Below are 27,221 nucleotides of genomic sequence, written 5' to 3' on the forward strand. Positions count from 1 at the left end.
AGTATAAAAGAAATACAATATGTTTATAATAATGAACAACTAATAATTAATAATTAATGTTTATATAACAAATTTTGACTTCATTCTTAAATTCACATATGGTATATGTGTAATGTATGTGAGAATAAATCTATGTGATGGAATATTTTTAAAATATTGTTAAGTGATGCTTCACTGATGAATTAATAATGCATATGCTTTATTAACTACCTAATTAATTCCTCTGCATCACTTTTCTTATTGGGGAATAAAAGAAATAACATGATTCTCATGTTATCTACCTCTTTCCTCCTGTTGTTTTGTAAAGTACATGGTGTTCTGAAAGGTATGCGTGGGATTTTCCCTAAGACAATTTTTAGTTCTCTTAGAATATGATTCCCTGTAATCTTAACCTATTGTTATATCACTAGATATAACAATTTTGTTTGTTTGATTTATTTAATATTCTGTAATATGTCATTTAGGTACAACTTATGTCACAGGTTTTAGTTACATACATAGGTGAGTAGATATATAATGTCATAGAACATCAAATATCATTGTTATTTCTTCATTCAATAGTGTGTGTGAACTGCCAGTCTGCCTAGCACTGGGCATGGTATATAAAGGAATTCTTTAAAAAATATTAATCAACTAGTCATGCCTTGGATGGCTTATATTCTGATGGTCAGACCAAAAAAAGCACATTTAAATAAATATATAACTTTAAATTTTAGTCACTTTTTCATAGCTATGACAAAATCTGAGAAAATAAACTGAGAGGTACAATAATTTATTTTGGCTCATGGTTTCAGAGGTTTTAGTACAAGGCTGATTGACAGCACTGTTTGGGTCTGAGATGGTGGGAGTATGTGATAAGGGAGGCTGCTCATCTCATGCCATCAGGGAAGCAGAGAAAAATGGGTGGGCCAGGTGTAAGATATAGTCTCTAAAGGCACATCCCCAAATCCCCATTCTCTTCAACTAGGTCCCACATTTTATAGTTTTTACCAGTTCCCAAAGGTCAACTCAATTTTAATTTATCGATAGATGAACCAGTTGATGAGATCACAGCCCTCATAATTCAGTCACTTCCCAAAAGCCCCTTTCTGAACACAGCTGCATTAGGAACCATGCCTTCAAGACATGTGCCTTTGGAGGATATTCCAGATCCAAATTGTAACAAATGTATACTAATTAAAACAAGCACACAGAGCCACATAGCAAAAGTAGAAAATAAATCATGGTTAATCCTAGGAATAAATGAACAATTTATCATTGAAAGAAAACCAGTGTAAGTCATCATTTTAAGAATATAAAAGAGAAATAAAACATAATCATATCAATTGATACAAAATTATATTTAAAAATCAATGTCATTTATGTTAGAAACTCTGGCACTTTATTGTCTGATAAATGACATCTACTTAAACCTTATATTATTCTTAATTTTGAATTTCTGAATTATCTTCCCTGAAGAATTGAGAAAAGTGAGCCTATTTAAAATTGTACTAGAAGTTGGGGCAAATGTCGTGATGTAAGAAAAATGAAGACAAAAAAATTGGAAACAAGGTATTAAAAATGCCCTTGTCTACAAGCAAAATGTTTGTTCAAGTAGAAAATCCCAAGAATTTACAGAACTTTCTTCAAAATAATATGTGAGTTTACATTCTTCAGGGTACAATATAAACATAGAAACATTAATTTCATTTCTTCATATAGGAAAATCAATAGTTGAAAGCCGATTTATATATCATACCATTTATGATATGTTCAAAACTCTGAAATATTAAGGTTCAAGAAAGTCAAGGGTAAGTATTTTCTCATATGTGGGAGCTAGAAAGAAAGGGGGGCCAAAGAGAGCTCATAAAGATAGAAGGGAACCCAGTCCAGCAGAGGCTAGGGATTGCAGGGAGGGAGAGGAGACGGAAAAGAAAGTATGAGGGAGTTGATTATACCAATTTGTGCTATATGCAGATACTGCCACACACCCATTAGAAGGTTTATAATGAGTAAAACTGACATTCAAACTCTGGCAATAGTGCAAAGTGAGAGTGTTCATACTAGTGCAATGTTCAATAATAGCAACAATTAAGATCATCAATATATAGATTTGCAGTAAAACCAGCAAATAATTATAATATATTCTGTTTTAATCAGATTTTTGCTAACAATTTCAGAGGTCTCAGTTCATTGACCACTGACTCCATAATTCTCTGCTTGAAGTGAGGCAAAACATCATGACAGAAGGTGATGGCAGAGGAAAAAAGAGCTCTACTCACCAGGGACAAAATATAAACCTCAAAGACATACCCCCAGTGACCTGTCTTTTTCAGTCACACCCTGCTTGCCCACAGTTACCACCCAGTTAATCCATATCAGTGGATTAATTCACTAAATAGGCTTTAACTCTTATAAACTAATCATTTCACCTCTGAAAATTCTTGCATTGTCTCACACAGGAGCTTTGGGGAGATACCTCATATCCAAGCAAAACATAGTCAGATAATGAAATGTATACAGAATTGATAATAAATTCACTAGTACTAATTTATTATTGAGTATTATGCTAACAAACATAATATTGAGCAAAAAGCAAATGAATTATAAAACCATTGTATATCATTTATTAGACAGAACATTATAAATCTAGAAAACATAATACATATTATATAGGAATATCTGTTAAAAGTGTAAAGATATTTGTGAAAATGGCATCTACAAAATTAAGCATAAATGTTACCTACAGAGCAGGGAGGATGAGATACTTGTATGATTAGTCAGGTATGCACAAAAGGTTTAGTTGTATATTTCTTAGTGTATGTGGTGAATATCTTATTGTAATCATACAATTATATGCCTAAATTTCCTTATGGAATATATAGAGTATTTTAAGAGAATACAGAAGAAAACATAATACTAATTAAGGTAGTAGTGAGTCAAGGGCTTATTTTTTCAAATATTGTCCAAATTTTAAATGGATATATGTGTCTGTGCATATATATATATATATATATATATGTGTGTGTGTGTGTGTGTGTGTGTGTGTGTGTGTTATATGTAGTAATATGATAACCCACATATATGTGTATATATGTATGTGTTTATATATGTATATAGTATAGTACATGTATATATAGTATACTATAATATTTATATATACATATATGTATATATATGTAATATATGTAGTAATATGACAACTCACATATATATGTATATGTGTATATATTTATATATGTATATATAGTGTAGTACATGTATATATAGTATACTATATAAATATAAATATATATGCACATATATGTGAGTTATCATATTACTACATATATTATATATATATATATATGTATAGTTTTTGCTTTAATGGTATTATCAGTCAACAGCAGAATTTCAAAATGCAGTAATAAGCTTGGGGTGGGGCAGAGTTAAGTTAAAGAAAAGATATATGCACAGGAAATCCATCATAATCTACAGATGAAATTATAAACAGCCTTTGTAAGATATTAGTCTTGAGTAATACAAATCAAAGGTTATTTTGAAAGAACATTTTTGTTATTACATAGGTAGGATACTATACTAGAAGAAGTCAGATATTAAATTTGTCATTTTCTATTTTTGCAATCACTTGTTCTGTTTTTGTAGGGGAGTAATTAAAAGGAGCAATGAAATCGATTTTCTCCTGTTACAGTAAGCATGTCTCTGCATTTTTCCTAAGAAATCGCTCCTGAATTACAGACTACAGAAACTTCAAACAGCATAATTGAAGATAGATGCACTCCTTTTTGAAATTTATACTCTCCATCAACACAAAATCTGATGCAGTAGTAATGTGGTAAAGATGTAACAATTTTATTTTTACAAGTCAATATATATGGATTTTGAGACAAAATGGAAATGCCCTCTACTCCATGAAGTTTTTTATAATCAAATTATAGTTATACATAATTTGGGGGTTTGTTTTGATTTTCTCATAAAACTATGGAATATAATTTGCTTCACTTTAGTCCTCACTTCTTCTTTTTTTCCCTTTCCTTTACTGGATAGATTTTGTATTTATTCATTTATATTTTGGCTATTTTTAAAAATTAGTGCTTTATAGATATGCATAAAGGTGAAATTAACTGCATTTTCCATGGTAACTATGTTATTTTCTTCTAGTAAAAGCACTTTGCATTCCCTCTTTAGCCCTCATCAAAATCGGACCCAACACACTGGAATCTTGCATATATATTATGCTTAGCCAGTTGTAAACAAATGTAATCTTTCACATAAAAATCTGGATTTCTAATTTAGTGTAATTTTTTTTGCACACGGGATCAGTTGCACAAATTATCTTTGAAAATCACATAACAGTCATTCTCCTTGTTCTGTTTTCTTAATGCATAAAGGAAGCTAGGAAATAGGAAGCATTTGAAGAAGCAGAGAGCACAGCTCTCCACAATTGTTAAAGGAGTGTATAAAAACCAATGAACAATAAAATATTCTTTCCTTATAGAAGCTTATAAAATGTTAATATAAAATATGTGCTATGTGCTTTTAAAGCTATTATTCACCTGAATGAAGACAATGAATAATAATTTCATGGATATTCAAATTGGTATTTTTTACTGTCCTCTTGCAAAAATAAAAGTAGACAATCACGTTTTTGGCATAAATATTGTGCTTTTACTCTGCCAGAGAGATTTATTTGGAAATTAAGAATTAGCATTCTTAGACAACAAAGTCAAATTTGAAAATATGAAAGTCGACAATATCATAATTGAGAAATAGTTATATTCTTGGGCTTTACACATGTAAAATATGATAACAGCATGAAAATATAGTTACATGATTGCACTGTAGGGCGATGAGACCATGATGTTAGAAATTATTTATCTAACATTTTTGCATCTCTCAATCCCCATCACCATTACATAGGTTTAAGTCAAAGTCATACATGCCTTTTGATCTCTAGAATCTCCAAACCAGTCTCCCAGTGTTCATTATTATTCTTCTACCCATTAAGCCTCTGCTGTCAGATGATCATCATAAAATGCAAATATGAGTGCTTCATATTTTTCATGTACAACAATCCATAATGTGATTTGTGTGATCTTACACATTTAGCTCGTGTAGTTTATGTTCCAGTTTCTTCCCCTTTGTATCTCATTTATTTTTTCCAACTCAGCTGTGCTTCATCTTGCTCTACACAGTGCCATTCCAGACTTTCCTTCATGTCCTTCTGGTGAATGGAACAGGATCTGTTCATTCCCCACACTTCAGCTTAAGTTCCTCCTGATTCTTCCTGGACTGTTTCTTTAGAAGTTAGTCTCACATTGTAGTAATATCACTTGTTTATTTCCTCGTGAAGACCTTTCATAATATGTACTTTTCCTATTTATATACTTGTCTTCAATACTTTCTGTCTATCTCACTAAACCATAAGTTCTATAAGCAAGAAACCATTTCCTCCTTACAGTGTATCTTCAGGGCCTAGAAATATGTCTGGTACATTGTCAGCGCTCAGGAAGAACTACAGAGTAAAAAGATTAATGAATGAACAAAGTTCTATTCCCTATCCAATGTTTTTCTTAAGTCCTATAGCATCTAATGTCTCTGAAAAATAAAGATTCAAAGAAATTTTAAATCCTATCTATAGATAATTGAATTTTATGCTTATCTTAGTTAAATTGTTTTGAAAGAATAAAAAGCACAGTTGTTCATTTTTCTGGTTGTACACAAAGTAGAGTCACACCATTCATGTCTTCATACATGTACTTTATTTGGGATATTGATAAAAGAGCAAGCCATGGGGATTTACCCTGATAAATATATTGGGAGCATCATTCTATTTTCTTGAGTTTGTCCTGAATTCATTTACTCAACCAGCATCCAGTTAAATAGGTATCTATGATTCATGACTAAATTCTAGTTATATTTTTATTTTTGTTCATTTTTCTTAATTATTCAATTAAGGTAATATTTTCTAAAGGGATTTATAAGTAATAGTTCACTTAAATAAACTTGATAGGCACTTAGGCAATTTGATTTTTTTTTAGGTTCTATAATTGTTTAATGTGTTATTTATTGTTTGTGAAATGTTAATATTGAGAGTTCTGAAATCTGAGAAATAGCATTCTTTAAATAAATAATCAAATAATAGGTTAAAGTTGGAAAACATAAAATAAATCTCCTTTTTTCCCCTTAGTCTTCAAAATATTCTTCTGTGGGCTGGGGATGTGGCCCAAGCGGTAGCGCGCTTGCCTGGCATGCGTGCGGCCCGGGTTCGATCCTCAGCACCACATACCAACAAAGATGTTGTGTCCACCGAGAACTAAAAAATAAATATTAAAAAAACTTTCTCTCTCTCTCTCTCTCTCTCTCTCTCTCTCTCTCTCTCTCTCTCTCTCCTCTCTCACTCTCTCTTTAAAAAAAAATAATTCTTCTGTGACTTGTACAAAGGAGAATCTGTAAATCAATTTAATGGAAACTTTAAATCATATAAGATGATAGTCAAAAAAATTCTGTTGATTGATAGACTTCTCTTAATGCTTCTTATTACTTTGCATTCTCCCAAATTTAAGCACTATAGTCATTTTCTTCAGTTATAATCATTAATCATGCATATTAAATATTAATAATCAGTTGTTCCAAGGATACTTGGGGAACTCTAAAGACAAAACTAAAAAATGTTTGTATAATCCAGTTTTTGATGTTCAGTAATGGTATTTAATAAACTAATTTGATAATTAAAACCAAAAAACAAACTAAAATGCAGCAACAAAATCAAAGCAGTAAGAATAATATAAGAACTAAGATGTGAGTGAGCCTTCAAAGACATATGAAGTTTCCAATATAACAAAAGGTTGCAACTGAATGTGACAAAACAGATTCTATATTTTTCAGAAAAAAAAATATAGATTCTATATTTTTCAGAAAAAAAAATATGAGATGGAAATTCCATGCTGACATACTTATACCTTGGAAGAAAAATCAGTTTGAAGAGACAGACAAATTACAAATGTGAACAGATTATAGTTAATGAATTCTTAAAGGCTTTCATGACTGCTGAAGCAGGTACTGGCTGAATTGTGCTGTTTGAACTCTGGATATTATGGCAATTCATAGCATAGATAAGCATCTCAGGTGCCTTCTCTTTGTCAAACTAAAAGTTGACTTTCCTAGCTGGTATATCCAGGATCCCATTCCTGCCCAAAAAAAAAAAAAAAGCCTTAGAATGAAGGAAAAAAAAAAAACAGTATTGAGAATAAGACTTAGGGATACTGGTAAATCATTTGGTAAAAATCAAAACTATTTGCAGTTTAACAAAAGTTTCATTTGAAATTGTAAGGACTCAATACGCGTATTTAGGTTGGCAGGGTCTTAAAGATTTAAACAGAATTCTGTTTGTATGTTTATTCGAAACTCATTCAGACCACATTTTCCAAACTTTTTTTTTTTATAATTAAAGGAATGTATACTGTTGAGTTCTTGCTAAAGGAAGGTAAAGAGCAGAAATGTGTACCATACCGGTGCCCAGCTATGCTCCACCAAGGTCTTTCACATTCCTGTCTGGCCTGGAAGAAGATGTACAGGGTAACCTTGAAAGCAACCATTTGTAGATGCCAAATTCTGAGGAAGGTTGGGTCCTTAAATGTTGATGTGGAGACATATGGTCCTTTGATGTTGATATGCTCCCGTAACATGAAATTTGAGCACAAACAATATTTGTTTTGAAACATAGCATATATTTTATATTTGTTGTAGCAGTCTAGGATATCCTAATGAATATTCTGCATATGGCTTTTGAAGAGGTATAAATTAAAAAATAAAATACATATTTAAAAGGTTTTTTCTTTTTTCTTTTCTTTTTCTTTTTTTTTTTTTTTTTTTTTTTTTACTGTTAGTCTCACCAGAAAATAGCATGCACCGGGCCTAGGAATAGTTTAAAGAGCATGAAGGTGATCTTTTGAAACTTTTTACTATTCCTGTGACCTCAGAATTGTTCACCTTTCTGGGCTTTAAAGTGGAAGACAATCATTCTTTGAATTAGTATCTGATTATGGCAGGTATCTCAATTATATACCAAAAATCTCAGATGCAGACAAATATATCATGTTGTTTGCACATATATATCATTTTGACAATCATAAATCTTGAAATGCAGCATCGGAAAAACAATAAAAACAACACATGAGACTCGATTTGCTTGCTCTGATGTAATTTGTATTTTACTTAGCTTTTATACACTGGGAGTTTAAAATAAAATAGTACTGTCTAATTTAATATACGTCCAGTGAATCTTAAGGATAACTATAAGAATTGTTTATTTCAGATTTCTAATATTTTTCTAGATATAATTTCTGAATACATTTACATATATGTTTTGTTCAGCAAACACTTTTGTAATGTAGTAAATCATATATTTATGGTGCGCAATGTGATATTTCTATACATGCACACAGCATGCTCTGATCAAATCCAACCACCTTTTTCTTCCCTTCCCTTTCATCCCTCCAGCTTCTCAATTATTTGTAACCATTATTCTACGTTAATATTGACCTATTTTTTTCTTCCACATAAGAGAAAGAATGTATGCTACTTGTGGTTTTGTGTCTTGCTTACTTCATTTAAGTTAATGTCTTCCAGTTCCATTCATTTTTATGCAAATGAAAGGTTTCCTTTGTCTTTATGGATGAGTCATACTACATCATGTTTATATACCACATTTTCTTTGTCCACTTATTGGTTGATGGGTACATAGTCTGACTCCATACCTTAGCTCTTGTGTATAGTGCCCCAGAAAATATGGGCATGCAGATATCTCCTGGGTATGCCAATTTCATTTCCTTTGGATATATACCAAGAAGAGGGATAATTGGATCATATGGTAGATGTAATTTCATTAAGATTCGTATCAGATTCGTAATTGGTAATACCACCTTCTACAGTATTTTCAGTCCATTTCAGCATCAACCTACTTTCTCGGCTCACATGTACTGATGTTCTACAGTTAGTTCACCCTGATGCCACTGCTGAAGCCACTAGTGACTTTGGCAAATCCTGAAATACCTGTATCCTCAGAATGTTTACTTTAGTTACTGTAATTACTGTGGCAATACATTTATTTGTTTTTTATTCTTCATATAATAGATTCACCCTAATATTTCAGAAAACAAATAACTTTCAGAGACTAATGGACCTACTGTGGCTAATTGTGAAAAGACTGTGGTGATGATGATAACGATTCCTACCTAAGTAGTGAAAAAGTGGCCAAATGAATGGAATTTTCGTGGTATGAAGAAAGTTCACATCTATATCTAGATAACTTAAAGGGAAAAACTGAAATACTGTGGGCCAACTTAATCGCAGGCTACAAGTAAAATTAGAGATTTTGTGAATCTATAACTATATCATGAAATTTAACACTGGAGTCAATTCAGTTAAACATTAAGGAAACTCATCAGAGATGACAAGAGTAATAAACCCTGGAAGTTCTACTGAGAGAGCTAGAGGGAATATCTTCCTGGAGTTCATTAAGCAAAGAATGACAGCATTCTAACATAGATAATTTAGTCATTCATCTGCTTCAAGGAAAATGGTACTATCTGATGAGTTTTCAATATCTATTATTACTGAGGCTAGAAGAGAGAATCTAAGCAAAATTCTTACAATAGATGAAAGCCAGAGTTCTTCTATTGAGATTGGTCTTTGACTGATTTTTTAAGGTATAGGCATGAAGGCATTAAGATTTTGAATAGTAGGTGAAAAAAACTTGAAAATAATATTCTGCCATGTAATTTCTTAATATTTTTTGGAGCCTGTCTAAAAATGGTGCATACCATCTGGAAGTATAATGTTTGTATTTAAATTTGTTTATTTTATACAATAGACAAGAACAATATGACCACTCCAATTCAATTCACAAATGACATTTATTTGAGCAGCTGTAGATTAAACACATATTTTTACTCTTTAAGCAGATGGTGTAATATGTGTTTTATGATAATATGACTACATCACTATAGGAAAGGGATTATTATAATTGAACAAACACTATTTTCCCTGTTCTCTCAAATCAAGAGAACTATGCATTTAAAAATTCTTTTCTTTCTTCTTTTACGTTTTTAATAGTATTTCTGTCATGTTTATACTAAAGAGTAAATGCAGTTTTCAAGTTTTGCTTAACATTTCATTGTTCCTATGCTAATATGACAAATCATTTAATCAAGTGTAGATATAATTGAAAATTCATTTAAAAGTTATTGATATAATTCTGTCTCTAGCAAGATGAGTCAATTGAAAAGAAATATATCTCACTAATATAACAAATATACTTTATTTTGAATTTATAATATATACATTATAAAATTGTATTGTTCCTATGCTAATATGACAATCATTTAATCAAGTGTAGATACAATTGAAAATTCATTTAAAAGTTATTGACATCATTCTGTCTCTAGCAAGATGATTCAATTGAAAAGAAATATATCTTACTATATAATAACAAATATACTTTATTTTGAATTTATAATATATACATTATAAAATTATATTACATATGCATGCACACACACACACACACACATATATATATTATAAATACCAAAAATACAAAGAAAATATAGAATGCAGATCTATATGGAAAAAGTATTTGTTTCATAATGTGTTTCCCCTTCTACTAGTGGAAAATCAATTAATGGTCTATTTAAAGAGAATTTAAATCATCTAAAAAATGTTTACTTATCTACTTATTTTGTCATATTGTACATGGAGAACAACATACCCTTTGCCTAAATGAAAATGTTTTCTTGAAAGTCACAAAAATCAGAAATATATACATTCACTCTACTAAAATTAAGAACATTTGTTAATCAAACTATACATCTTAAAGAGTAAAATCACAAGCCTCTGAAGTGGGAGGAAATATTTGTTGCCCATATAGATGGTAAAGTACCTGTATCCCAAATGAATGAATGCAACCCATTATAAAATGTACCAATTGAAGGTACTTCAAAAGAGAGAATGAACAAGTGACCAGGAAACATGTGGATAAGGGCTCAACCTCATTATTTATCAGGAAAATAAAAACTACACAATGAGATATTTCTAAGCAGACAGAATGGCAAAAATTAAAGATAGCTTTTGAAATGAAGAATAATCATGTAATAATTGGGTACTATGTGAAAATATTGAGCAACTAGAATTCTCATACACTGCTACTGGGAATATAAATTTGAGAAGCACTCTGGCAGTGTTTACAAAAGTTGATTATTGGTTAGTTTGTGATCCAGCATTCCCAAGGCTAGCTGAATACCCAATGGGAATGTTAGATATATTCATCAACATTCACAACCTACAATATTAATAGTAACATTGACATAGTGCCCCATACTGAAAATAATGGGAATGTCAATCAATGGTGAAAATGGATTAATAAATTTTGGAATACTTGTTTATACAATGGAATATAAAAATTACAACTATAGGTAACAATAAGGATGAATCTCATTGGTCTACCTTGAAGCAAAATTAATCAGAAGCCAGTGATACTATATGCTTTGAAAGCAGAAAATATTAACATGTCAGGATTTCCTACCTAGAGGGGACACAAAGGAAACTTTTGAGTTGCTAATAATATTCTCTTTTTAACTAGAGTGTTGATTATACAGTTACCTACTTTATCAAAATTGACAGTTTATATATTATACATGTAGCTTATCTGTATCTGCCCATACATAATTAAAACAACAACATAAACTCACTTTCATGTGTCTTTAATTTCAAAACTTGATATTATTTGTGATCTGTTTTATAAGTGTCCCATTTATTTTACATGCAAGATTCAATATATAATATTGTCCCAGCTTTGTCCAGGTTGTTTGCGGTAATTAAATCCAATAAACAACACTTACAAACATAGATGCTTTCAGGACACAGAAGATAAACTATGGTTTTGTGTATATATATATATATATATATATATATATATATATTTTTTTTTTTAATTCGTTTAGTGTCTTTGATACAATTTCCGGACATCCAGTTCTTGAACTTCTTTGGATCGTCTGCTCTTGTTTCTTTGTGTGGGTTTCTCACTGTTCTTTTCTCATGTGGTCTGTACTGCACTAGTACCTGCATTTCTCAGAATGCTTTTTACAAAAATAGTCCATGTATATACAGTATTTCAATGGTAAGGTAAGAAATTTATAGTTGATTATTTCTTCCCTCCTATGTTTTTTTATAATTCTGTCATGTACTAAACTGCAGAATTTCTGTGCTTGGAGTCCTTTGAACCTCTGTCAGCACTTTGATGAGTAATCTTTTGACTGGTGCAGACTTCTCCCATAGTTAGGGTTGAGATTAGCAGTTCAGGGTAGCAAATAAATCTCCATCGACAAAAAAAATACACTTCCTAGTTGGAGGTGAGGTTAAAAATGGATCTCTTTTGTCCATTATATGTAGTGAATAGCAAGAATTGCTCCTTATACTTCAATCACTCTCTAAAATTATCAATTACTTTGACATACCCACTTCTAGTTATTCCTTTTTTATACCAACATGAACTTAGCTTGTAGGATGATGAATCCAGGATTTATGGGCCCAAAGAGTATATGGTTTGGAGGTATTCTCTAAGGAAAAAAAATTACAAAGTTATTAATGGAAAGTTAAGTATGAAGGTGGATATTTATTCAGAACGATGTAGTGTTATCTGGTTGATTCTTGGTAAGTGTCCAGCAAATGAAGGATGTTGGAGCTTATGCACCTGTAGCCTCTTATTAAGATTCTCTCTGGTTGTTCACAACATTACAAAGCTCTTGACATATCATATTTCATACATTAGATTGAAGTGGGTTATGAACTCCCAATTTTACCCCAAATGCAGATTGCAGAATCACATCGGTTACACATCCACAATTTTACATAATGCCCAATTAGTAATTGTTGTATTCTGCTACCTTTCCTATCCCCTACTAAAAAAAATAAAACTTAAAAAAAAAAGAAAGATTCTCTCTGCAACACGCTTTATACTATGCTTCTAGTTTGGAATATGCTTTACCAATATGATCTAATACTTATCACTGTGGTCTTGTTCTAATCTTGTTTTTGTTACTCTAAAATTCAACTGCAGGTTTTCCTGTTTCTAAAAAATGAAATGATTCTTTATTCTTAAACAGTTTGTGTTTATTACCCTCACCCTTTGTTCTCTGAGTCTTAATTGTTGTTGTTCCTAACAGGATATCCTCTATCACCTCAAAGTCCATTTCTCTCATGTTCATTGAATTTTGCATGTTACAATGGTTTTGTCTAAAGTGACTGTCCTTCTTCCTGAACAAAGAGATTCTCATGGTCCTTTAAGTTTAGTCTAAGCACAGCTCACTGGGTGAACAGATTGTTCTGGTAGTGCTGGTTACAGTTTCCTGCTTACTTCGACTGTGGCTCCCCCACCCTCACTGTTATTAGTGTGTTTCATATTTATCTCATACATTGGTTAAGCATTATCCCCAAGAGCAAGGAATATGACTTCAGTCTTTATTTCCTTTTCCAATTACTTCACACAGACACAATGGTATTTCCATCCTATGTGATCATGTAATTTTATTAATTATCTAAATCGTAAATTATAAATCTTTTATATGTTGGTAAAGAATCATCCAGGCATGATAAAACATGGCATGTAATCATGGGGTTTATGTTCTATTGTTCCTGTGAGCAATGTGTATACCTGTGAATGTGTGTGTGAGTATGTATGTTTTACTGTATCACTATGACCTTGTGGGAGAGAGCATATGAAAAATAAAAGATCTGTTCAGTAGAAACATTTTGAAAGAATACGTGACATTCTTGAACAGAAGAATATTTGCAGATAATGTGACCCTCTCTGCCTTCTCACTCCCAAATAACATCCTTCAACAGTGAAACCAAGAAAAAAAAAAAAAAAAGAGTTGGTTACCCAAGCAGCTGCAGATCACCTTGAACAGAAACACATTCCAACTGTTTCAGGGAAAAAAAAAATAGAAAATACAGTACCATTTATGCTTAAGAAACAAAAGGAAGCCATCCTGAATTAATATATAATGAAGGAAATGGTAATTACTTGATCCAAAGGTTTCCTGGATATCACAGTTCTAATGTCTTTTGGAACTGTTTCATGCTGAGAACAGCACATACAGAAGAAATGTGAAATGAAGTCATGTTCAGGGCTCTGGGGCTTTAGTTACTGTGTCTGTCAGGAATGACTGAATCCAGTGCTTTGTTCCCCAGCTTCAGTGACCAGTTCAGGCTCAGTTGCTTTTGAATATTCCATGTTTCTGAAGAATGTGGGGAGAACTAAATGTATGGCTCACAACTTTATGTATGGAGTTGGGAAGCAACAACCTAGACAAGTGTTGTCATGAGAGGTAAACAAGGTGTCAATCCTATGAGCAAATATGATCCTTTCTTGAAGACTTATAGAGACCTTTCTCAGAAGACAAGCATCCAATTTAGCCATTTTCCTCTGTTTTGATTTTTAAATGTGCTGCAATGTAAGTCAATAAGGCAGATTTCCTTACTGACAGAAATAGATGACATAGTAGATGTCCTTGAGCATATTCCATGGGTTCTTAAAATCATATTGTAACCTGGTGACATAAAATCATTCTGATTTCAACATAAGAGCTAAAAAATGATACCTGCCTGAGTAGTTCATTAAATACAGCTGGTCCAGAAGCTAATCTTTCTTATTACTGCTCTAAGGATTTAAGAAGGACTTTGGGTCAAAATCCCTCAAGCCATATTTAATTGTAGAAGAATATCTGCTAAATTTCTTATTGTTTAGATTAGTGTTGCTTAATTTGCTTTCAAGTGAAAATGTCTAAATGGTAATCAAGATATTTAAAAGACAGATGTAAATTGAATTCTTGTTCTATGAGAATTAAAAAAGTCATCAGTGAAATATTCTTGTATCCAAGGCATCCTTAACCAAATCAAGTTCAAATGTTAACTGTTCCATTTGCAGTGCTATTGTTTTGTGAAACATTTCTAGAAGCATCAGTCCTCATTACAAACTTTTTGCTCATGTTCCCATATCAGTTATTGCTTTTACATTTTAATCCTGTGCTGTTGAAATGATGGTTCAACAATTTCTTCACCCTGCTTGTAAGCGTTATTTTTTTAAAGTGGAATTTTATATTGAATTTTCTCTAGAGGACCTTCTACTATTGAACTTTAAACAAAAATAGGAAATAAATTTGTATTTTATGGCAAGAGCAATTTATTGGATCTCTGCTATCATCATAACAAATAGTTTCATTCAGGCCATCAGTCAATGGATAGGATAGAAGCTGCCATATCATTGCTACCAGGGACCAGGAAAGCAATGGTCATAATTTAAAAGGCAGAATTTGCTTCACAAAATAATGTTGATTAGCATTTGGACAAAGACAGAATTTTTTTTATTCACAGCCTGGCATTTTTTTAATTTTCAAAGAAATATATCTTCTTTTTTTTTTTTTTAAATCTATAGCCCTCTTATTTGGTTTAGTTTTTCATTTTCCACTTTTGAAAAATTTTCCCACTTTTAACAATAAGAATGTATGAAATACTTCACCTTTCCTCATAACTTTTTATTAAGAAAAGGAAAACAGCACATAGTCATGATGAATGACAGGGCACCATGGTCTCTTAATAAAGTGATGAGGCTGATGGTGAACCTTAGGACTGAATCCCGTTTAGTTATTTCATAATCACTTTTTAAAGGAAGGATATGAAAGTCAGAATTACATATATAAATCTTCCAGTTTTTAAATATGGATAATGATTTTTGTTTTGGAAATGGGGTATCATCCTTAAATAAAATGTGGACCATGAAACACCATGTCTCTGAAAGCCCCTTTCTGTTCCCAACAACCTAGCCAAACTAAGGGAACGAGGAAGAGCAGACCTGGATGCATGCTATTTTAAGGACATTGGCTTTCCCTTATGCAACCTGGGAACTAGGGCACGTTAGTGTTGTCAATAGAAGGCTGCTTTCTTTCATGTATTTCAAGATAGTTGCTCCATGGGATGATGACCATATAAGCAAACCAAGCAGGCTGATGCTCATGTCACTGCTTCTGATGTCATTGCTTCTGTATCCTAAACTAAGGAAAACCTTTCTGAGTGGCAACTGGTGTGGGCACTTTGGACAGGATATGTGTCACTTATCCAGCCAGCCACCACTGCAAAGGAGCTGTTGCTTGGCCAAGCACTGTGAGGAAAGAAAACGGTGTTCAGTCTATTGCCACTTAACTCTTCTTGGAGAAGTCACTGATCTCTGGTAAGTTTCTCCCCTAAGGAGTCGTATGCCTCACACCCTATATCCAGGCACATTCTTTGGCCTCTCAAACCTATGATACTGTTCTGGCACAACTGGGCTGAGAACATGACAACTGGGTATATTAACACTCCTTAGAGAATACAACAAAATATATTTTAGGTGTGAGAATAGCCTGAGATGACAATCTATGGATATAATTAGGGAGTCACTGTAAATCTTTTTTTTCATAAATTAATTGAAATATTTAAAAAGATCTGCCTGTCCTAAATATGTTCTCTAAAATCGCACCATGATCTTAATACTACCTTTCCTGAATCCTTGGCCTGGAGTTTCTACTATTAATGTCACTGCACTTGACTCTAGAGGAAAATAGTTAATTTTACAAACATATTTTTCATAGTTAGAGGGGATTTTGCTTCTCTCTTCTATTAACATAATTTACTTATTATGTATTATGAGTATTTTGGGAAGGTATTTTATAGATGCAATGAGGAGACTGGAAAAAAAAGAGGAAATTAGCAAAAAAAAAAAAAAAAAAAAAAAAACAAGCAAAAACCATCATTCCAACAATGCTGGGAGAATAGACAACATGGAATGAGTAAGAATCCTGAGAGCTTAGGACTTGCTCCAATGATATACATCCTTGAAGAAGCCTCACGAGATGAAAGGGAGCTGAAGTACCAGCAAAATTTAACAAAACTTGTATTGATCTCACCTACTTGTTGTTGATCAGAAAGAAGATGACTTTAAATGATATTTTTATGAACCAAGTCATATATGTCTCTGAAGGCTAGTGGCTCAGATCATTGTTGATTGTCACATTTATTTATACCTTGGAAATGTTAACACTAAATTTAAACTGACCGAGAAAACTTAATTTTTAAAATGTCCAATCAACAGAGAAAACAGCAATTCATGAACATATGATGGAGGAATGATGATGAATGCTCTACCACACTGAATCAATTTATGGAAAACCTATAACATGGAAATTAGAACTGTAAAATTTCAAGGCCTATTCTCCATCTTCTCCTGTACTGGTTATTTCAGAGAAGTATACACTTATTATGGTAGGTGTTGAGTTGCTTTATGATTAACCTGCCTGAAAAAGAAAGTGAGATGTAATTTAATAAGCTCTGCTGATCCATGGGGTCGGGGGGGAGGTGCTCCTAGCCTCCCATGCTGTAGCCTTCACTGACTTCTGAGAAGACTCTCTCCCCTTGACCTTCTGGGACTCCAGGGAAGCAGGTGATTTCCATTTGTCCCTCATCTTGGGCAGCTCCATCATACCTTTGTCATCCCTCTGATCCTGACCACATCTCCATAAATAGACTCTTCAATAATCTTTTCAGTTTAGCCAGTGATATTAGCAAATATATTTCTTGCTAGGAGCCTTGCAAATATAGTTTATCTCTTGAATTAACTAGGCTAAAATAGAATTCTGATGTGTAGGGAGGAAATGTGTGTTAAATTATACAGGACAGTTATGTTTATCAGAAATCATTCAATTCCAAATGTCATAAAATCAACTCAAACTGAATTTTAAAACCACAATAAAAGAAAAGCAAAATAAAATATGAAATCTATTTGCTCTCTAAACTATAAAATAGTGTCATAGTCTTTCTTCCTCATGTTTTCCACTCTGCTTTAAGTTATGATGCTTTATTTCCATCAAAGGGCTCTGCCCACAACTGGAAAGAAGGCTTCTGTCACTGGGGTTTACATGGTCTTTGAAACTAGCACTCTCATAAGGAAAGACATGTCTTGTCAATCTCCTGAAAATATCACTAATTGACCCTTCTTGAGTCTTATGGATACTCCTGCACCAAATCTTTTGTCCAGTCATATAGAATAGTCCAATTTACTGGTGTAGGTCAAGAGTTTGGATGCTTACTAAGGAAGGGTGGTACCCCAAGAAAAGAGGTGAGCAGATAGAAAAGTCTTACAAACCCACACCCTTTTATGAAAATGCTGTTATTGATGTCTACCTACTTCTTTATTCATGAACTATTTAAAATAGTAGCTATATGTATTATATGACAGGGATCTGTTTAAGCTGTGGGTAACTACTTGGTGTAAGAGAAGATGGGAACAATAGAGTGTGCACAGTGCGAATTTAATACTGAAATATCCAAGCACTTATGCTTCAGAGCTAAGAGGGAATTATGAAAAAGACTTGTAGGGTGGTTGATGTATCTCTTTTTAATTTTTTTAAATCTATTTATATCTCTTGGTTGAAATGGAGATAAACATATACGGTCTGTTGAAACACTGCTGCAGTTTGTGAGAATCTTGCTTTTAACTATCAGGTTCAAAATATAGGGTTGAAATAAATAAATATAAATGGTGGTAGCATTGTTGCTGGAGGTGGCACCAGGGAATGAGTAATGTCTATAATCACCCATGATTTCAAATAGCACTAAAATATTCAAGCTTGCCTTTGAGTATTTATGTGAAGAAACACAGAATAGAGTTGACACTGCAAAAACTATGCTTGCTTTTACCAAACTGTGAGGCTTCGGCAATTCATTTATTTAGTTTCTTTTCCATTACTGAATGAAGAACACTTTATTTTGAAGACGCTAAAGTTAGAAAATGTAGAAAGGCAATTATGTTTCTGATTTATAAATAATATACCAGCAAAATTAAGAATATTTCATTAGTTTAGTTTGTTAAGGTATCCACATAAAGTAACTTTATAGTGTAATGCATTCATTATACGGTATGATATGCAGTATATAGTGTATAGTGTATGTAGTGCTATAACATATGTTGTAGCAATGTATATCGTTTCACTAGACAAGTTTCAGGTGAATGGAAATCAAAGATTTATTTAAATATTTGATCACTGAAATAATATACATGTAGAATCTATTAAGCTGAGTCATATTTTAAATTTGGACATGAGGGTGGGGAGTATTTTATCTATTATCTATTTTGAAAATTTACTTAAATATTATGCAAAATGAGTCTCTTTGGGGTCACCACATATCATGCAACAGGACCACTCCATGATACACTGTTTGCATGAAAGAATACGTTTTATTATGAGAAATGTACAAGCAGGTGTTCAATAAGAAGAGAAGATACAGTTGTCTTCCAATTGTAGCATTCATCCCATGGAGATGCATGTAGACTTTTGGAATATCCAATAGTATATTTTTTTCTTAACAAAAGAGGGACCCTATGACCATCACCTTCTAAGAAGACAGCTTTTTCAGAACCTGATAGTTAGAATCAGACTACCATGTAAACAAGCAGTCAAAATTTTTGCCCAGGAATGATGGTTACCCATTACCTGTAACAATTCTGGAATCCATGAGCAGCTGGTCTCAGGATCAGCTCCTCCTTCCAGAAGAAGAAGAGCACTAGACCTCAGAGAGGCTGAGATTGGCTGTCAGTTCTTCCATCTGGATGGGATCATTCTGAAACAGTCCTGCTCTTCAAATTACACTTAAAAAGTATTTGTGACTTTTTTCTGAAATTTTGAAGTAAAAATGGTCAAATATGTTTCTGAGTGATTAGTCTGATCTTTCTGAATTCAGTATTTTTTGATACAGAATCTGTCAAAAGGAACCAAGAACAACAGCAATTGTGGTAGCCTTGTTTTAAATAATCAGCTCTCTGTGTAAAAAAGTGCCTGTTTCACTTAAAAAATAATGTATTATAAAATTGGTTCTAGACAATCAAAATGACTCAAATAGCATTGACTAAGGCAGGGGGGTGGGGTGGAGGGTGGCGGTGGTGGCTGTTATTAAATGTATCTTTAGTGTGCCAAACTAAGAGGAATTGTGGTTTCAGGAATAAAAAAATATTCAGTCTGATGACTGAATGTCCTGATAATAGTGAAAAGTTAAAATGAAATAGATTGAAAAAGTATATAAAATAAGAATATGTTGAAATAACTTCATCCTTTGTCTTATAGAAAGATGCAAAAAGATGTGGACCTCATTAAAAAAAAAAGTTGCAAAAAAAGAGTCAGCACATCGACTTTCCTGTCTGACATGGATAGAGGTTGAAGTCTCCTTATCCTAATGAGCAAAATCTGAACAAATTGAAAATCTACAACTCTTCTTACATACATTAGAGGAGTGAGTCACAGTGAAAACCACTGTCACCAAAATTGGAGAGAGAAGACAGGTAGATAGCTGAAATAGAAAGTCAGGAGCAGAATGCTGCAAGGAACCAGGACTAGGAAGTTCCACAGGATCCAGTATTCAGTTAATTACTGAACTGCAATTGAAGAATTGCTGAGGTTCAGTGTGAACAATTCTGAGAGTAAAAGACTCCAGAACTGTGATTTACCTCCTGGAGCTCTACCAGGTCCTCACAGTGCATATCAGTGAAAAACATGCTACTGTTTCAGCAAGAGAGGGAAAATAACTATTTAGAAAAATGCAGAGCTTTCTACTCTTAATAAGGCTTTCCCTCAAGAGAAATAAGTGGAGATTTCTTAAAGCCTTACCCATCTGGAGGAAGTTAAATATTCAACTGCAGCACACTTTAGCCATCCTGTCCCACGTAAGGAAATGGAAAAGTTGAAAGATACTTCCCAGTTTCACAGTCCAGGGACATAGGTCTAGTCATGGGACTATAGAATACTTTCCATCCTCCCATGCCTTACCATGATATTATATAACTATTTACAAACATTCCTTTTACTCAGTACATTGTATCTGGCTTCCAACCAAAACATTGCAAGACAAACTGAAGGTCAAAAACAAACAAACAAACAAAAATGATGGGATCATCATTATCAGACTGAAATATGGCCAGCCTATTAGAATTATCAAATTCTAAAATTTAAAACACCTATTTTAACATACTATGGAATCTGAAAGAACAAAATAGAGAACATGCAAATATTGATGGAAAATGTAAGCAGAGACAAATGATCAACCTAATTAAAAAATGGGCCAAAGAACTTAATAGCCACCCCATCAAAAATGATGTCTAGATCACAAATATGACTATGAAAATAAGTTCCACATCATGTCATGAATGAGATACTGCTACGCTAGCATTAAGATGACTAAAATTCAAAACACTGACCACATCAAATGTTGAAAAAGGTGGAGAGCAACAGGAACTCTCATTCACTGCTGGTGGGAATGCAAAATGGCACAAGTGCAATGAAAGACAGCGTGGTGATTTATTTTAAAACTAAGTATACTCTTACTATCATAACAGTCTAGCTCCTTAGTGATTTTACCAAATAGAGTTGAAAGCTCACTTCCACAGAAAAGCTTATACAGAGATATTTATAAAAGCTATAGTTATAATTCTCAAACTTGGAAGCCACCAAAATGCCTTTCAATAAGTAAACAGATGAATAAACTGTGGTAGATTCAGACAATAAATATGTTTTAACTCTAAAAGAAATGAGCTAAATCAAGTTGTAAAAAAGGCATGGAGGATGCTTAAAAGTATATTACTCTGTAATCCCAGTATCTAGGAGGCTGAGGCAACCTTGGCAATTTAGGAAGACCCTGTCTCAAAATAAAAAATAAAAAGGAAGCCAGGCAGAGTGGCACACGCCTGTAATCCCAGCGGCTCCAGAGACTGAAACAGGAGGATCACAAGTTCAAAGCCAGCCTCAGCAAAGCTAGGCACTAAGCAACTCAATAAGACCCTGTCTCTAAATAAAATACAAAATAGGGTTAGAAATGTGGCTCAGTGGTCGAGTACTCCTGAGTTCAATTTCCAGTACCAAATAAATAAATAAATAAATTTTTAAAAAAGGCTTAGTTGTAGCTCAGTGGTAGGCAACCCTTGGATTCTCAAAAAGAAATCATATTGATAAGTAAAAGAAGCCAATCTGAAAAGGATAATTCCAAACACACACACATGCATGCATATAATGCAGTATGTGTTCATGTGACTATATAATGTGTAACTCCAGTTGTTATGCTTTGACTATGAGGTGTCCCCTGAAAGCTCATGATTATATTTTGAGAGCTGTGACATAATCAGTGGATTAATGCATTTGATAGATTAATAATTTGTAATAATGCATGTATTCGGTGGTAACTGTAGGCTGTCGGGGTGTGGCTCGAGGAGGTAGGTCACTGGGGTTTGCCCTTGGGGATTATATTTAATGAGCTGGCTCCTTCTTCTCTTTCTCTGGTTCTTGGATACCATGAAGTGAACAGCTTTCCTCCTCCATGTCCTCCTGCTGTGATGCTCCACCTTCACCTTAGACCCAGAGTCATGGAGTCAGCTGGCCATGGACTGAATCTCTGAAACCATAAACTCAAAATAAACTGTTCCTCCTCTAGGTATTTGGTTGCAGTGTCAAAAAGCTGACTAAACACTGCTTTATGACATTCTGGAAATTAAAAAAAAACCTCTGAAAACAAAAAGATTAGTGGTTTCCAGGGTATAGGGAAAGAGTAAAAGATGAACAGGCAGAGGACAGAGGATTTTTTTGAGCAATGAAATTGTTCAAAGTGACCTTTTCAGATTGGCTTCTTCAATTTAGTAATGTGCTATTCTGCATCATACCATAATATTGGATATAATTTGGATCTTAAGTGTCCCCCAAAGCCTCATGTGATAAAGACTTGGTCCCCAGCCTGTGGCTCAGCTGGGAGACAGTGGAACATTTAGGAACTGAGGCATAGTGGAAGAGAGTAGGTTGTGTGGCATGGAGATATTGGCACCCTTGCCTTCCTGACTGCCATGAGGTGAGCAGCTCTCCATGATTACCACTCCCTACCACGCTGTTCTCCCTCTCCACAGACCAAAGCAATGGGGCCATGTGACCTTGGAGTGAATTCTCTGAAACCATGGATCATAATAAATCTTTCCGCTTTTTAAGTTGTTTATCTGAGGCATTCTCTCACAGAATTGAAAAACTGAGACATCTATCATGCACCCATCCTTTTTTGGCCTTCTTTTAAATTTATCAAATATTGTTTCAGTTCCCTTTTGTATTCATTGCTTATTTATGACTTAAACAAAATTGTTTAAGGTGAAGTTAGTTCCGTTGAGGTCTATTGGATACACCTTAGCATCCATCAGTCTATTTCAAATAATGTCATACCACTTCATACAGAGTATAAGACCCCTCCAAAAATACACTTCCATTTCTCCTGTGCTGCAGTTTATGCTCCTCTGAATATTTCATAGACTCATCAATACATTTTGTTATATTTAAAATTGATCATTTATGAAAGTTTATAATTTAGTAAAATAGTTCATATGTGCACCTCTATTAAGTTTTTTTTTTTGGAGATCTTTGTTTCTATCTGTGGATCCATATTTTTATTTAATGACATAACTTTAATTCTTCTGGAGGACTTTATAAACAATTCTTATAATTCTTTCAGCATTTCTGCTCTTGATGAATAATTCCAGCTTTTGTATATCTGAAAGTCTTCTTTGGGCTTTTGTTTCTGAAGGTATTTTTTGCTGAGTATACAGTTCTCAGTTTTTGTTGATTTGACAGGAAATCTATTATTATTCATGTCTCTTTTTTTCTAGCTCCTTTAAAATCCTTCTGTTCTTGCTTTTAAACAATTTGACTGTAGTGTGCCTTGTGATTTAAAAGTTTACTTATGTTGGGAATTAACTTAAAAATTGTGGACACGTGGGTTTATAGTTTTCGTAGAATTTGAGAATTTTGAGTTAATAGTTCAAATATTTATTTATTGCTTCTTTCCTTCATCTTCCCCAATTGCTCATATATTAGCCTATTTGATATTGCTCCACATATCACCAATGCCTTGTTCTCTTGCTTCCTTCCTTCCTTTTTTTCATCTTTTAAAAAAAATTTGCATAACTTTATTTCTGTGTATCTCTGTTCAAATTCTCTATATCCCCCCTAGTCACTAACCTGCTGTTATTCACACTTGGTGCATCTTCCATGTCTGACATTGTATCTTTCACCTCTGGATTTTTCATATCCTCCTTGTCTACCTTTAACATGCTCACACTCTACTCTTCCTTCTTGAACATACAGAATCAATGCCCTTGTCATCTATGTAGATGTAATTTCTAAGTCAGTCTCTACTATTCCATTTTCTTCTCACTCTGAGTTAAATTGTCCTACTTCTTCCATTATTATTTTCCTCAAGTGTGATGAATATCACCTTTTTGAGTACTTGATATTTTTTTAGTTCTTTAAGTACTATTGAAATTTGTGCTGGGTTGCAGTTGACTTAAAAATGGTATGATCATCTTGAATCTGGCTTTGGTTCTAGTCCAGTGTCAGAGCAGCCCTCAGCCCATCACTAATTTTGCCGCCTTTCTAGGCAAGTATCTTTCTGAGCACTCTCAGAAGGTTTCATGGTCTGGAAGGTTTTGCTACCCTGCTGGTTGGGAGCATAGATAATCCCTGCCCTCTCTGAGTATAAGGATTACTTCTGTGTGCTTCCTTCCTATTCTTCCCAGGCCACTCAGTTATTTCAAAGGCTAGTGCTGAGCAGGACTCAGAGGGGGAAACCTGGAGACCTCTTGGACATCCACTCTGTGCTGCCCTCTCTCCTCTGTGTAGGTTCCTCCCTGCAGAACTCTTCCCAGAATTCCAGCTGTCTTTATGTCTTCACATCCTTAATTTTCTCTCCTTAGTTAACAAGATTTCAAGGCTCTATTTTGTTTTCTTTCCCCTGATGTGTGGACTGGAAACTCACCACATAATAGATGAGAGCAAATTTATGGCTTCTGGGTTTTGTTCACCGTTTTTCTGCTCTTTCTAATGTCTGTCATTGTTAAACTAATTTTGTCCTATTTTTCTTTGTGCTGATTGAGCCGGGGGATAAATCTAGCCTTTTTACTTCATCATGACCAGAAACAGAAGGCTTTGTTTATTGATGACTGTTTTAATAGGGAACACTTTCCATCCAGGTAACTTCAATCTACAGATAAAATCCAAACTCTGCATTGTACTCTTTCTAGGTAAGAACTGTTGCCCTATATGAAAAATAAGCTAGTGCAGGGTTTTAATTTAGTCTCTCTTGATTCTCCTGCTCACTTTTTTATCATCCCACCCTTGGGTAGTAAGATATAGACTTATGAGACATAAGTTTACTGAATTGACTATAATCCCTTTGCGTAGACACTAGTTATGTTTTATAATATTGCTACTTTTTTTGGCCTAATTCAGTAAACATCTTTGATCATTGATAAAGTCAGAATAATATGAGTAGTACAGGTACATTCTGTTTGTTTGAAAAGCAGGGAGGGTAAAATTCATTCCTGGAAGTTGGGGATCTAACTGCCTCAACACTTCAGTGATATTTGTTCTTTATAACAGAGTCTTAATGGTCATATGTGCTTAAAGTATTTAATGTGTTTAATCAACACAAATTTATGGCTTTATTGATTAGCATCTTTATCTTTTTGTTGTCCCTTATGGTTTTTCAATTGGTATAGGACACTAAGCCTAGAATAGACAATACAGATTTTATCCATTTTATTCTGTGTTCATGTACTTCTGATCATAAAATAGCCCTTATTTGTTAGTTCTTTATAGACAATATATTTTATAAGAATCAAGTTCTGTCAAATACAATCAAAACAAAGCAAAACAAACAAAACAAAAAGCAAAGAAACAAAACAAAGGGACTGGCCTATCCCTCTGAATCTGGCCACACTGCAATATGGCACACTGGCTTCATTGGCTGGAGAGTACAATAGCACTTAACTTTGTTTAGGAGGACCACGATGTGAGAAATCACTACTTTAAAGAAAATGTGCTGAATGAAGTTGACCTTATTTGAAGAGAAAGACAATTACAAGTCTCTAAATCCCTCTGACCTCAATGCTTTGTCTCTTCTGAGTTACCCATTTTTATTTCATATTCTTAAATTCAGACATTATGTCTAATTCTACTTACTGTCATTTATTATTATTATTTTCATTTGTAATTTCATTTATCAAGCTATGGTAATGAAAACAAGTATGCCAAAACTATCTATATCATAATTGGCATATAAATCCTCCTAGGGATTAAAGTCATTTCATTATGACTCACATTTGTCATAATGGTAGAATTTTGATATTTTTAAGTTTTTTTAGATGGGCTAGAAATACATTCATATTTTATTTGCAAGCTGTATTTCATCATGCATAATGGTATTACTCTGTCTTGTTGTCAAATATGCTGTTATTAAGATCAAAAATCAGCTAATGATATTTTAGAGTGTTGCATATTACTGTGTACCTGACAAATGGATATCTGCTAAAACCTTTACTTCTTGCCTAAGTCTAGTGCTAAGTGACTCACAGACAATATCAAAAGTTTTCCATGTGAGCTGTAAATAATCTAGGTATTGTTTGATAGGTAATAATTTAGTAGACACTCTAATTCTCTTAGGAGATCAATGATCTCAAACAAATTCATTTTGGATGACTTTTCTGACAGCTCTGAATGACACTATTGTGTGATAAGGGATTTTTCAAGAAGGTATTGAAAAAAATCTTATTTTCTTTTGAGGAAAAGCAAATTCAATTTTAAGAATTTGACAACACTTAAAATTGTTGACTTGACTATAACTTCCATATTAAGCAGCAAATATTTGTAATCAAGGATAATGATAAGTAGGATTTTTATGACTACATTATTAGTAAGGGCCAATGGATAAATAATCATCATAACTAATATAAGTGGCTAATAAAAATTAGAGTAATAGCAGCTTATTTACAGTACCATCATAAGATTTTTATTTCTCTTGGAAAATTTTGGATCCACAAACATGGTATTAGAGCCCTATGTGGGGAATTCCAAGATTCCAAAGAAAGCATCACATGCCTGGGTAGATTATGACATTATTTAAGAGATAAGGAGTTTAGGATAAGGCATAGGTTGACAGTAAAGGGAGGGAGAATATGAATAAAGCATAAGTGAAGGTAATGCTTTATTTATGAGAATGTTGCATATTTAATTAGATATTTTGAAAATGCTATTGGACACATGAGCCCAGACACCATGGAAAAAAAGAAACCTGCATGCTGT

This window comes from Ictidomys tridecemlineatus, chromosome 2 (genome assembly GCF_052094955.1).
Source record: "Ictidomys tridecemlineatus isolate mIctTri1 chromosome 2, mIctTri1.hap1, whole genome shotgun sequence".
NCBI classification, from domain to species: domain Eukaryota; kingdom Metazoa; phylum Chordata; class Mammalia; order Rodentia; family Sciuridae; genus Ictidomys; species Ictidomys tridecemlineatus.